An 11,942-nucleotide genomic window follows, 5' to 3' on the forward strand; every position below is an offset into this window, starting at 1 on the left:
CATCTCCGGCATTTTCAACTATGTGAAAGCTCAGGTCCTGGCTGTTGCAGAGGAATGTGTAGGAGCCTGAGTGCCAGTCTACAGATGGGGTGGGGTTTGAAATGCTGACATCATGCGCTTTCCAGTTCACCCCTGTGAGCTTCCGTGTGCTCTACACCCAGTCTCTGCTGCTTAGAAAGTCCAATGCAAGCATTTCCTGTGACAATCACAACAGCTTTGTGACCTCCCAGTCCCCACCTTTGGTGTGCAAATAGTTGAAGATGACAATCAGGCATGGATATATTATAACAAAATGAATTTGTAAAAATAGATTTCTCATCCTGTTTGGCATACATGATATATATATATAGTATAATATATATATCATATATATCATATACATAGAAGAAATTAGTGTCTGAATGGCTACATAAAGCAGACACACCCATAAATCACTTACTTTAAAACTACTTTTGCAAGAAAAATAAACTTCATTTTCTCATGGTCATTGTCTTTTGGGGACACTTTTCAAAGCCTGACTTTCTGCCTAGCCAGTGCACATAAGTAGATACTGTTTGACCCTCTTACGTTCAGGTTTAAGGTTGAAAACAGGAAGCATCAGGCTGCAACCATTTGAGATGGATGCTGATTCTTGCTTCACCCTAGAAAGTTCTGTTCTTCCCTCCCTTGTGTTAGAGAAAAATAGATTCATTTTCTTGGTAGCCATTTGTCTCTGACTTGCCCTTTATTGAATTTTTTTCTGAATCAGGTAAGCACATCTCGAGTCACCTGGGTACAATGTAGCACCTAGAGAAGGTGGTAGTGGGGCACCATGAGAAGGTAGAGGTACTACTATGTGGAGGGAGTAGAATTTAGTGGGGGTTGAGTTTCTAGTATCACTTCCCCCCCTCTTCTGTGCCCCACCTTTGAAACAATTTTTAGCTGCAAATTAAAGTGTTCATTTGTCACAATGTCGTACTATGTCTTCCCACAATTTTGCTGTTTATTCCAGCTATTAGTTATATGGTGTTTAAAGACTTGGACGATATAGAAGTTGAAGAGTTATGTCTGCTCCACTACCGTGGCTAGCACTTCCGGTTTATCTTGCAGCTTGGCTTGTGCTTGGACAGAGGTTAAGGAGCACACTCCGAATTCTGAGGATGGAGTTCTGAAACCTCAGAATGAGGGGTGCTGCCAGTCATTTGTTTGGCCTAAAGAAGGAGGCGTGGTCATGAAAGACAAACCAATATTCTAGTTTGATATAAAAGTATAAGAAATGTTCTGAGACATGGAGAATAAAGAGAAGGCATTCCATGATGATAGAAAATCTTGAAGCCACTGGAACGTACATGGCTGTGAAATTACAGAATCGTTTAAAGTTTGTGATGCAGGGGCTGGTGAGATGGCTCAGTGGGTAAGAGCACCCGACTGATCTTCCAAAGGTCTGGAGTTCAAATCCCAGCAACCACATGGTGGCTCACAACCATCCGTAATGAGATCTGACTCCCTCTTCTGGAGTGTCTGAAGACAGCTACAGTGTACTTACATAGAATAAATAAATAAATAAATAAATAAATAAATAAATCTTTAAAAAAAAAGTTTGTGATGCAGTTTTCTTGTTTGTGAGTGGGAGGCTTTTCATAATTCTAAAAAATGGAGTATGTAGAAGTGAATCCATTTTCACATGCTTTAAATCTGTTAGAGAAAAAGGTACTAGGATCTATAGCACAATTAATACACCAAAATTCTCTCAGCTTTACAATGGGTTTGTTTTGTTTAATGTGACAATGTTTTCTTCTAGTACTTTCCTGGAAGAGTTCTAGGATGCTAGGCATTACATGTGTTAAAGTGCTTGCTTTTCTATCTGAACTTCCATTTACAAGGAAGAGCTTTGGAAAACACCATATTTATTTTAGTTTAAATGTCAACACAGTTAATTTAATTTTCCTTAGTTGTTTTCACGTTTCTGACTCTGACCTCTTTAATTTTTATTTCCCTCAATGAGTCACAAAGTTAATTTTCAATTTCAGCCATGATGACTCTTGCCATGTCAAATTCAGACTACACAGTATTCATAGACTACCCTGTGCTGTTATGAAATGACTCACCGCTGAGTGTTAACAAAGCAAGCAGCTGTGCTGCAGACACTGAGGAGTAGGCCAGAGGATCTGTTAATGGCAGAGCCACACCATCTCAGATATTGTTGCTTCTTATGTTAAAAATACAGCAGGATAAACTAGTCACAAGAAATCTGCTTACATGGCCAGTTGGAAATGTCAAACCTTTAGGACTAATTCTAGATGCCTGAGATTTCATGTGGTGAGTCCTGTAACTCCTTGTCAGGGGGTCTTGTTGATCCAAGTGTACAGGATTAAAGTCAAGGTTCAGATTGTATCCTGATGTTCCTTCATATGGAGCAAACGACAGCCCACTTACACAAACAGAGTGAGGAACGAATCCATTGTCAATTTGTAGGTTGCATTTTGTAGGTTTATTTCCCAAGAGGAACTATAACTCTACAATTCAGGCATGGCAAATACAGCATGTAAACTCAAGCAATAAGAAACATCTTGCTTCTTATTGACTTCAAATAAGACAGACTCCACCTTTGCTCAAGGCTGCCAAGGAATAAAACTTCATTAAGGTATCAGTTCTCCCAGATCATGTCCTTTCTCAGGAAGCCACACATGTAGGGGCGGGACAAAGTCTTCTCATTCCTAGATTGTCACAGTCCCAGCGGATATACACCATGGTTCTCCTTCAAAACCTGCGATTCCTTAGAGTTCTGGTTTCTCTGCTCCACAGAACATGGAGGTATGAACTTGTTGGTAAGAATACTGCAGATGTCTCCCCTGTATGTGTACCAGGGAGTCATCCCTCAGAGGTCTTATGTACATGTAGTATGCTTATGTACAGTGTAAAGGGGTAGTTTCTAGTAGTGACGGAATTTAAAGCCACTCTGAACTCTGTCTGCCAGGCCTTGTTCCCTGGCATAAACTGATTTTCTCCTGGATGAGGTACTATCTAATCAAATTATATGTGCTGGGGTGAATCGGCCCAAAGGAGTGTCCTTCAGCTGGCTTTGGACACAGATTAGCGGCATTTGGCTGCCTGGAGGCATTGCTGTCAAGCATTTAGATCTCTTACCTTTTGCTCATGATTTGAAAAGGCAATCTCTTTCTGTCTCTGTCTCTGTCTCTGTCTCTGTCTCTCTCTTCCTCTCTCTCTCTCTCTCTCTCTCTCTCTCTCTCTCTCTCTCTCTCTCTCTCTACTTTCTCATGATGTTCTTATTCTTTCTTATTTACTACAACCCCCAGAAAGGGGTCAGTTTAAAATTTAGAATCCTACAAGAAAGTGCCAAGGTCTTTGGCTCCGAACTTATTTTCTTTTGCCTAGCCAAGATCATACTCATTGAAATAATCACTAGACCCTAGCCACCACCTTGGATAAGGAGACAGTCAGTATACCTTCTTTTTTAAGGAGCTAGGGGTCGATACATTTTGTTTTTACCCCAGACTATTTGGTTTGCAGTTTACTTGGTGTTGGGGCAGGCAGATACTAACTGGTTGCAGGCTCAGAACACTCTGCTCTTCTCTCTCACCTTGGCATGCAGGCTACACTGATTTCTGATGGGCTGGATTCCTGCCAGCGTTTCGCATATTGAGGTCTTTGGACGGGGTAAGCATAGCAGTCCCTCACAGACTGCTCCTGCCAGCTGAGCCTGTACACCTTCCAGCTGGATGGCCCAATACCAAAAGATTACCCTGCCAGTGCAGGTGTCTGCATGGGACATGTTCTAGAAGCTGCCGAGCTTCCAGCAAATATAACTGGGGCTTTGAAAGAATGCAGTGAATGCAAGTGACCTCAAAGCATCAGCATGATGGGGGAAGGACTGCAAAGGTACAGACAGAGTGATCCTGGGTGCCCTGGCCGTACACCTGATGCTAGTTCAGCCTCCTTGCTCATGCCCATGCCCAGTTGGTCTCATTCTTCTTCTTAGAGGTCACAAATATGAGCTATAGTTCTGAAATATGAGCACGCTCCACTTCCTTCTGTAGCCTAGCCATAGTTCCCACCAGAGAGGCCTTTGTTTCTGTTTCTGCATTAAAATCACAACCAGTTTCTTAGGTCTGATCCTTTTCTAACTAATTGGAAGGGGAAGCCTCTAGGGTTGGAGGTTATAAAAATGCAGTGCTTCTGTCTGCCCCAAAGCCACTGCCAGCAGAGAGGTTTGCTGAAAGACCTAATCCCAGCACTTGGGAGGCAGAGGCAGGCGGATTTCTGAGTTCGAGGCCAGCCTGGTCTACAGAGTGAGTTCCAGGACAGCCAGAACTATACAGAGAAACCCTGTCTCGAAAAACCCAAAAAAAAAAAAAAAAAAAAAAAAAAAAAAAAAAAAAAAAAAAAAAAAAAAAAAAAAGAAAGAAAGAAAGAAAGAAAGAAAGAAAGAAAGAAAGAAAGAAAGAAAGAAAGAAAGACAGACAGAAAGACGTCTCAAGAAGGATCTTCCACACCGGTGAGCAGGGGAGGCTTTGGGGAGCTCCTTCTCTAACCTCAGATTGCAGAATTTCTGTCCTAGATAATAATTTGCAGAGTTCCACATTCCATAACTATGGCACTCACTCTATCTTTCACTTAAAGCCCCACTGCAGGGGATTCTCGCCCTTTTCAACCATGATGCAGAGTAACCAATGCTAGGGTCTGTGGTTTCTACTCTAAATCCAAACTTCGATATTTTCGAACTCTGTCTAGTCTCTGTGCACCACTTACCTTACATATTGAACTCTCGTGTGTTCCCACGGGAGTGGTTTTATAACCTCCCTGTACTTTCTAATTTAATTTCATTATCCGAGGACAAAGTCTGATGGCTTCCACCACTCTCTGCAATCACACATCAGCTGTTTCATTTACAACTTGCGCAGGTCCCAGAAAGTGCTCAGCATCTGGACAACCATCTTTTACCCCTCTCTCCAATTTTTCCTAATAGCCTTTGGTGTTATCAATGTAGAGATCTTAGACATACTTTGTGCCATTTATCCCTAAGTAGTTTAGACATCTGTCCTAGAAGTGGACTGTTGTGGAAGGTAATAGCATCCCAGATTTGTCAGTGTGGTTAGTGTTGTAACAATAAGTCCTTCACCTTGGTGGCAGGGGGAGGAGATGTGACAGTAGGGGAGAGATGGTTCCCAGCTGGAAGCATTTCCAATTGAAAGTTAATTTCCTGCCAGTATGGGGGAAAATCTACATGAAACCCCACTCAGCTACAACCAGTAGGGAATGCCAGTAAGCACACAGACGAGGGTGACTTATAAGGTGCCCAGGTCTCTCTCGTGTCATTGGTGAAGCTGTTGACCAAGATAATTATGTCTCTGAGGCTGAAAGCAGCTATGTTCTGGATGCCCCAGCCTAGAGTTATACATAGTTACCTCTTAAAAATCCATCTGATTTATCACAGTAATAGACACTATGAAAATGTGCCCCTGGGGGTATTTATTTTAGCAGAATCCCCATACTTAAGGGTGAGCAGGCAATGATATTTATGCAATTATAAAGTACTTGGAGGAAGCCTAGAAACTGAATGGAGATTTTGATGTTTTACTAGCAGAGTTTTACCTACACAAACAAAATTGTCTTTGAAACACTGGAGGGAAATCTAACTATCTCATTGATCTTTATGCTTTGTCCACAAAAAAATATTGATGATAAAGAGGAAAGTAACTTTCTAAAACATTAAAATTGTATTATTCCTCCTGGTAAATCCCCTGATGGGCATTTTATAGATTCCTTTAATTTGAAAAGATTTTTTTCAAGATTACCATGATAATTAAATAATAAATATGCTCAGTTATATAACCTTTCTGTTGGTGCCATCATTTTGTGGCATATCACACAGATTAGATAAGACATGATTAGGTATTACCTAACTGGAAAATAGATTCAAACAAAAGTCACGGCGGTGTCTAAAATATCACAGGTAGAATTAGCTCTGTCTCCTCTTTCTGCTTTTCTTCCCCACCATTCTCCTGTTCCCTTTCTGACTCTGGCCTTGTGGAAAATACTCATAAACTGCAAATATTAAATAACTGCCAATCAACAAACAGTAGCTGTCTGCTTTGCCTCAGGAAAAGACATCCTAATTCTAGAACCTTCAGTCTGTGCAAGGTAAGTATTATTTCCACCTTATAAATAAATCAACACTCACAATGTGTATGTAACCTTTCCCAAGGTCACACGGAAGGATAGGAAAAAAATGAGATTAAAATTTCAGAACCAAATTTCTTCCCATCATTCACTTGTCTTCTATAATGCTCATGACCCTACAGGCTCGGGGGCCTCAAGTCTACAGCTGCTACATGTGACAACTGTAAGACCGAGGCTTTCAGTTCTGCCATGCTTACCACTGAGTTTATGTCTAAGTAGCCAGACAAAGCCTGTTTCCATCTGGGAGTAGCCAAGCTCAGCCATTCCATTTGTGTTGCCATAGATGTGGAGCAGAACTGCTCGGTGCCAGCTTCCCGGGAGACATCTTGGTAAAGGCAAGAAAATGGAGCCCAAAGCCCAGAATGGCCAGTGATTTACTGAAAGAAATGAGATTGTTCCATGGGAGCATTTTACTGGTTCTACTCGAGTTTTGAACACTCTGGACGTTTCAACCAGAAAGACAAATAAATGCAAGCAGGAAATAACAAACAGCTCCCACGGTCCAGTCTACAGAGACTGTCTTAGTTAGGGTTTTACTGCTGTGAACAGACACCATGACCAAGGCAAGTCTTATAAAATACAACATTTAATTGGGGCTGGCTTACAGGTTCAGAGGTTCAGTCCATTATTGTCAAGGTGGGAGCATGGCAGTATCCAGGCAGGCATGGTGCAGGAGGAGCTAAGAGTTCTATGTCTTCATCCAAAGGCTGCTAGTAGAAGACTGACTTCCAGGCAACTAGGGTGAGGATCTTATACCCACATCCACAGTGACACACCCATTCCAACCAGGTCACACCTATTCCAACAAGGCCACACCTTCAGATGGTGCCACTCCGTGGTCCAAGGATATACAAACCATCACAGAGACCCAGCCAATCGCTCGACTAGGCTTGGGAAGAGCTGAGGAGGAGGAACTAGAAACCATGCCTTGCATTTATTTACATATTCACTTACAAATCTGACTCTGCGTCCTCGTCATACTTGTATAATTTGATTTTTTAACAGTATGAGCCACAAAAGAACAGACAAAATCAAGAATTACCCTCTTCACAAAAGTCATTGTCAACTCAAGGGTCTCCCTAGTCTATAACATACTCAAAACTTCTTAGGGAGCCTAACAATGCCCATGTAGGTTAGAGAAATCTGAGTGACCGCTTGCTTCCATCCACTGAACCTCCACAACGTTTCTACTGACACAAACTTTAAAGTAAGTGAATGTTTTATTTTGATGTCGATGTCAACTTTCAAAAAGATGAAAAAAAAAAAAACAAAAAACAAAAGCTCAAATGAAAGATACAAATACAACCTGAAAATTAAATGTTATTGGGGAAAAAAAAAACCGACAAACCCCATGTTCCTTTGTATGTGTTTTTTTGCTGATAATCAAGATTTCTGGGTTGCAAAAGCAGAGAGGGCAAATTATATTTGCTGTGAACTGCCTCGAGAATTACCTTTATCCTGCCAATGGTCCAGGTGGTTTTCTTCCACAGAAATTTCCATATCAAGCTCACACTGATTTGCATGTTCATAATTCAGCCGGGCACAGAGTCAGGTACTCCTCTGACTTACAGAATATGACCTGAAAATGACTTGACTTGATTTAAAATTTCTAGCCAAGCAGAAACAGTGCATCCATGGGTTTGTTTCCCTTTTCTTTTCCTAACCTTGAACTCAAGACTGCCACTAAATCCTATTAAAAACAATTACTACTTAAGTGACCAGAGACAGCAGGACCGAAGTTCACAGAACAAAAACATGAGAAATATTTTAATTATAAAATTAGTATCTCCATACAGATATAATTCTTTTAAATTTTTAGATAAGCTATGTGTATGGGTATTTTGCCTGTGTGTACGTGTGTGCACTGAGTGTGTTCCCATTGCTTATGGAGGTCGTAAGAGGGTGTTGGATCCCTGGAACTAGAGTTATAGACAGTTGCGAGCTGCCATGTGGGTACCAGAAATCTTTTAACGGCTGAGTCACCTCCCCAATCCCCAAATAATCCATTCTTTTCCTTTGTCTGTTTATTTATTTTCCAAGACAGTTTCTCTGAGTAACAGAGGCCCGGCTGTCCTGTAACTTGCCCTGTAGATCAGGCTCGCCTCAAACTCACAAAGCTCTGCCTGCCTCTGCCTCCCTCCCAAGCGATGGGATTATAGGCATGCACCGCCATTCCCAGTCCCAAATAATTCATTCTTCAAATTACCTATCCTGAGGAAGAGATATTGTTTCCATAAAAGAACACGAGTAATTGTCCGTCACATACACACATATCTTGTCTTAAGATGCTATTGCCATGTGTTTAAAACAGTATTTACTGTAGGATTTATGTTAAGCATGCAAAATATAAAGAGACACCACAGCATTGTGTAGACAAAGGCCCATGAAGGTGGTGATGCTGATGGTGATGGTGAGTGAATGAGTTCAAGTCAAACCAAGAAGTAGCATTAGTGGGCTCTGTTATCACACTGGATGTATTGGTGAACAGTTGGGAGATCAGGCACTACTGCTGGATGAGGGTAAGAAGTGTCAGGGATAAAGCAGTACCATGGGGTCCATCAGGGATAGAGCAGTACCATGGGGTCCATCATCACCCCAAGGACAAGTTCACAGAGAGCTAACTGCACTACGCTGTATTCCAAGACCATCTTTAGAGGCTCCTTGGTTTGTTTCCCAAATGGAAACGTGAAATTCTGCTAATTATAAGCACTAGCTGGGGAGGAGGGGAATGGCACTAGCTGGGGAGGGGGATGGCACTAGCTGGGGAGGGGAATGGCACTAGCTGGGGAGGGGGATGGCACTAGCTGGGGGAGGCAGGGGGCATGGCTCAAGTGGTGAAGCCTCTCTCAATTCAGCCTCCTGTTTTTTGTTTTGTTTTGTTTTACAATTTATTTATTTTATATGAGTACACTGTCACTGTCTTCAGACACACCAGAAGAGGACATCAGATCACATTACAGATGGTTGTATGCGACCATGTAGTTGCTGGGAATCAAACTCAGGACCTCTGGAAGATCAGTCAGTGCTCTCTCTTTTTTTTTTTTTTCTTATTAGATATTTTATTTACATTTCAAATGTTTACCCCTTTCCTATTTTCCTCTCCCACCTCACCCTGCTCCCTAACCCACCCACTCCTGCTTCCTGGCCCTGGCATTCCCCTGTACTGGGGCATAGAACCTTCACAAGATCAAGGGCTTCTCCTCCCATTGATGACTGACTAGGCCATCCTCTGCTACGTATGCAGCTAGAGACATGAGTCCCACCATGTGTTTTCTTTGCTCCAGCCCCCAGACTCCTGGTTTAAAATTCTTTGCATAGAATAGACCAGCTCATTGCCTGAAGGATCCCCTTATTCCTATTCTAATTATTAAAAATGTAGACTGAGCTAAAGGGGCTACACAGCATATCCACTGAGCCCCTCTCCACTGCCTTGGTTCTACATTAGGCCCCTGCCTTTGCACCTCTGTGTGGGAAAGGAGTCACCCCTGTTTCACCCTCATTCTCTGTAAAGTTAGAAAACATTCTTCCAAGGATGGAGATCTTTGATTTCCTCTCACATTTCTGGAAACTGAAACAACAAAATTCAGGCAAAGGCTTGACATGAATCTAGATTTTTTTTTTTCTAGAGGAAATAAAAATGTTAAATTTCTGTCCAACTCAATGTGAATTTATTTCCTATCATGCTGATAATACTTGTATGATATTCTTAGGGTATAAGGGTTGCATAGGATCCCTTTTAATGCACAGCATGTCAGTGCCTACAATTTAGGATTTCCAAGTGTGAACATCAGCCAAGTTTATTCATCTATCTAATTTTACAAAAATAAAGGCAGTTAAACCATCATGCTCAGAGAATCAATTGCACGGGCATTTTAAAACTTAACTTTTAAGTGGCCTCCCATTAAGACATAAAGTGAATATCCACTTAGAGGGTTACAAATTAAAATGTCCTACTTTCAATAGGGATTAAATAGATAGTGCCCTTAAAAAAGCCAAAACTGTCTTCTAGTTACGAGCCATTCCAAATGATGATTGAAGCAACAAGGAGCTGTTCCGTATACCATATCTTCAATGAGATAAGCTTCTGCCTGTCTATGTCAACAGATCTAATATAAACCATCCATTTTATATACCCCACGGAATCTTTTCTGAGAAGCACATTAGAATTTATAAGTAAACTCTACAGTGTTTGTTTTGGTTTATAAAGCTGATTAGCATAGATGAGCTTAGACCCATTTTTATTGAAATAAATGTTCTATAATTCCTGGTGTCCATCCATTCTCTGTGAGCATCAGTGGCTAGTCCTTTAAGGCACTGCCTGGAATATATCCCTAGACTTTCACATTCTCTCTGATCCAAGAAGAGCATAGCAAAATGGAGCCCAGAGACTGAGAGACTTGCGCGAGGTTACAAAGCCAACTTTAAGTGATGGTGTTGTCATGTCCTCACGTCCACCGTGCTTCAGGGCCCACTGTCAAGCAACATCTCTTTGTCTTTCTTTCCTTCTGCCTCCTTATACCATCCATTTCTAGGCGTTCGGGCCCCCTCAGTGTTCTAGGAAGACCTGTCTGACCTCCCATGAGTCATCTGGCCCAGGCACTTTCCTTCTGTTTACAACCCCTTTCTTCTCCAAGGCCGAGAGTAGGTTGAATAATCAGCAGCAGCACCACCAACAAAAATCTTATACACGTTTTCAGCATTTGTATATTTCTTCAAAGTATTGAATACACAATAATGTTAATCTGATTAGAACAATGCTGACTATTACAGAAAAATTAATAAACTCTGTGTTCCCAGCCATCAAATCAAAAGCCTTGTGACTCTCTAATCTGTCTCCTGAGTGTCTTATTTTAAAATGTTGTTCCAATTAAATAAATCTATAACCCTTCTGTTTCCTTTGTCATAGTTAAGATGATTCAGTCACTATTTCCAGACCTAAAATAATCACACTCTCTCTCTCTCTCTCTCTCTCTCTCTCTCTCTCTCTCTCACACACACACACACACACACACACACCCTAGACAGGTGGGGTCTCCCTCTTATTTCTAAAATACTGGCATGCCTGTGCCTGTATGGTGTCCACTGGAACCTTAAAATGAAGAAGGTGTGAATTTTCATTTATCGAACATTACACTCTGAGACAGAGGCAGGCTTCAGCCTGACTAGCCAGAGAATCTCCTTTCACTAGATTTTACACTGCCTTCAGTCTGTAAGCCCTTCGATGCTCTCTTACCAGGATGTGTTCATTCTCTCTCACTGACAGTAATTGTGTGTGTGCACCCTCTCTGCTGGCTCATCTAAAAGCTGTGGTTAACATCCTGTTCTTCCGCTCCTGTGATTGTTACACTTTTCTGTCATTTTCTCCGTTGTGTACAAGGTGACCTCATTCTCTCAGCACAAGTTGTTCTTCATTCTCTAATCCCATTTCTTCCTGCCCAAACAGGTCAATGCAGCCAAGTTAAAATATTCTCCCAACCTTATCTGTCCGCATTGTCTGATGACTCTAGAGCAGTGGCTTGAGACCTGTGGGTCATGACCCCTTGGGGTCAAATGACCTCTCTCCATATCAGATACCATGCATATCAAATGTTTAACTACAATTCATAACAGTAGCAAAATTACAGTTAGGATGTTGCATCAAAAATAATTTTACAGTTGGGGTACCACGCCATGAGGAGCAGTATGAAAGGGTCTCAGCATCAGGGAGGTTTACAGTTGGGGTACCAGGCCATGAGGAGCAGTATGAAAGGGTCTCAGCATCA

This window comes from Mus caroli, chromosome 1 (genome assembly GCF_900094665.2).
Source record: "Mus caroli chromosome 1, CAROLI_EIJ_v1.1, whole genome shotgun sequence".
Taxonomy (NCBI): Eukaryota; Metazoa; Chordata; class Mammalia; order Rodentia; family Muridae; genus Mus; species Mus caroli.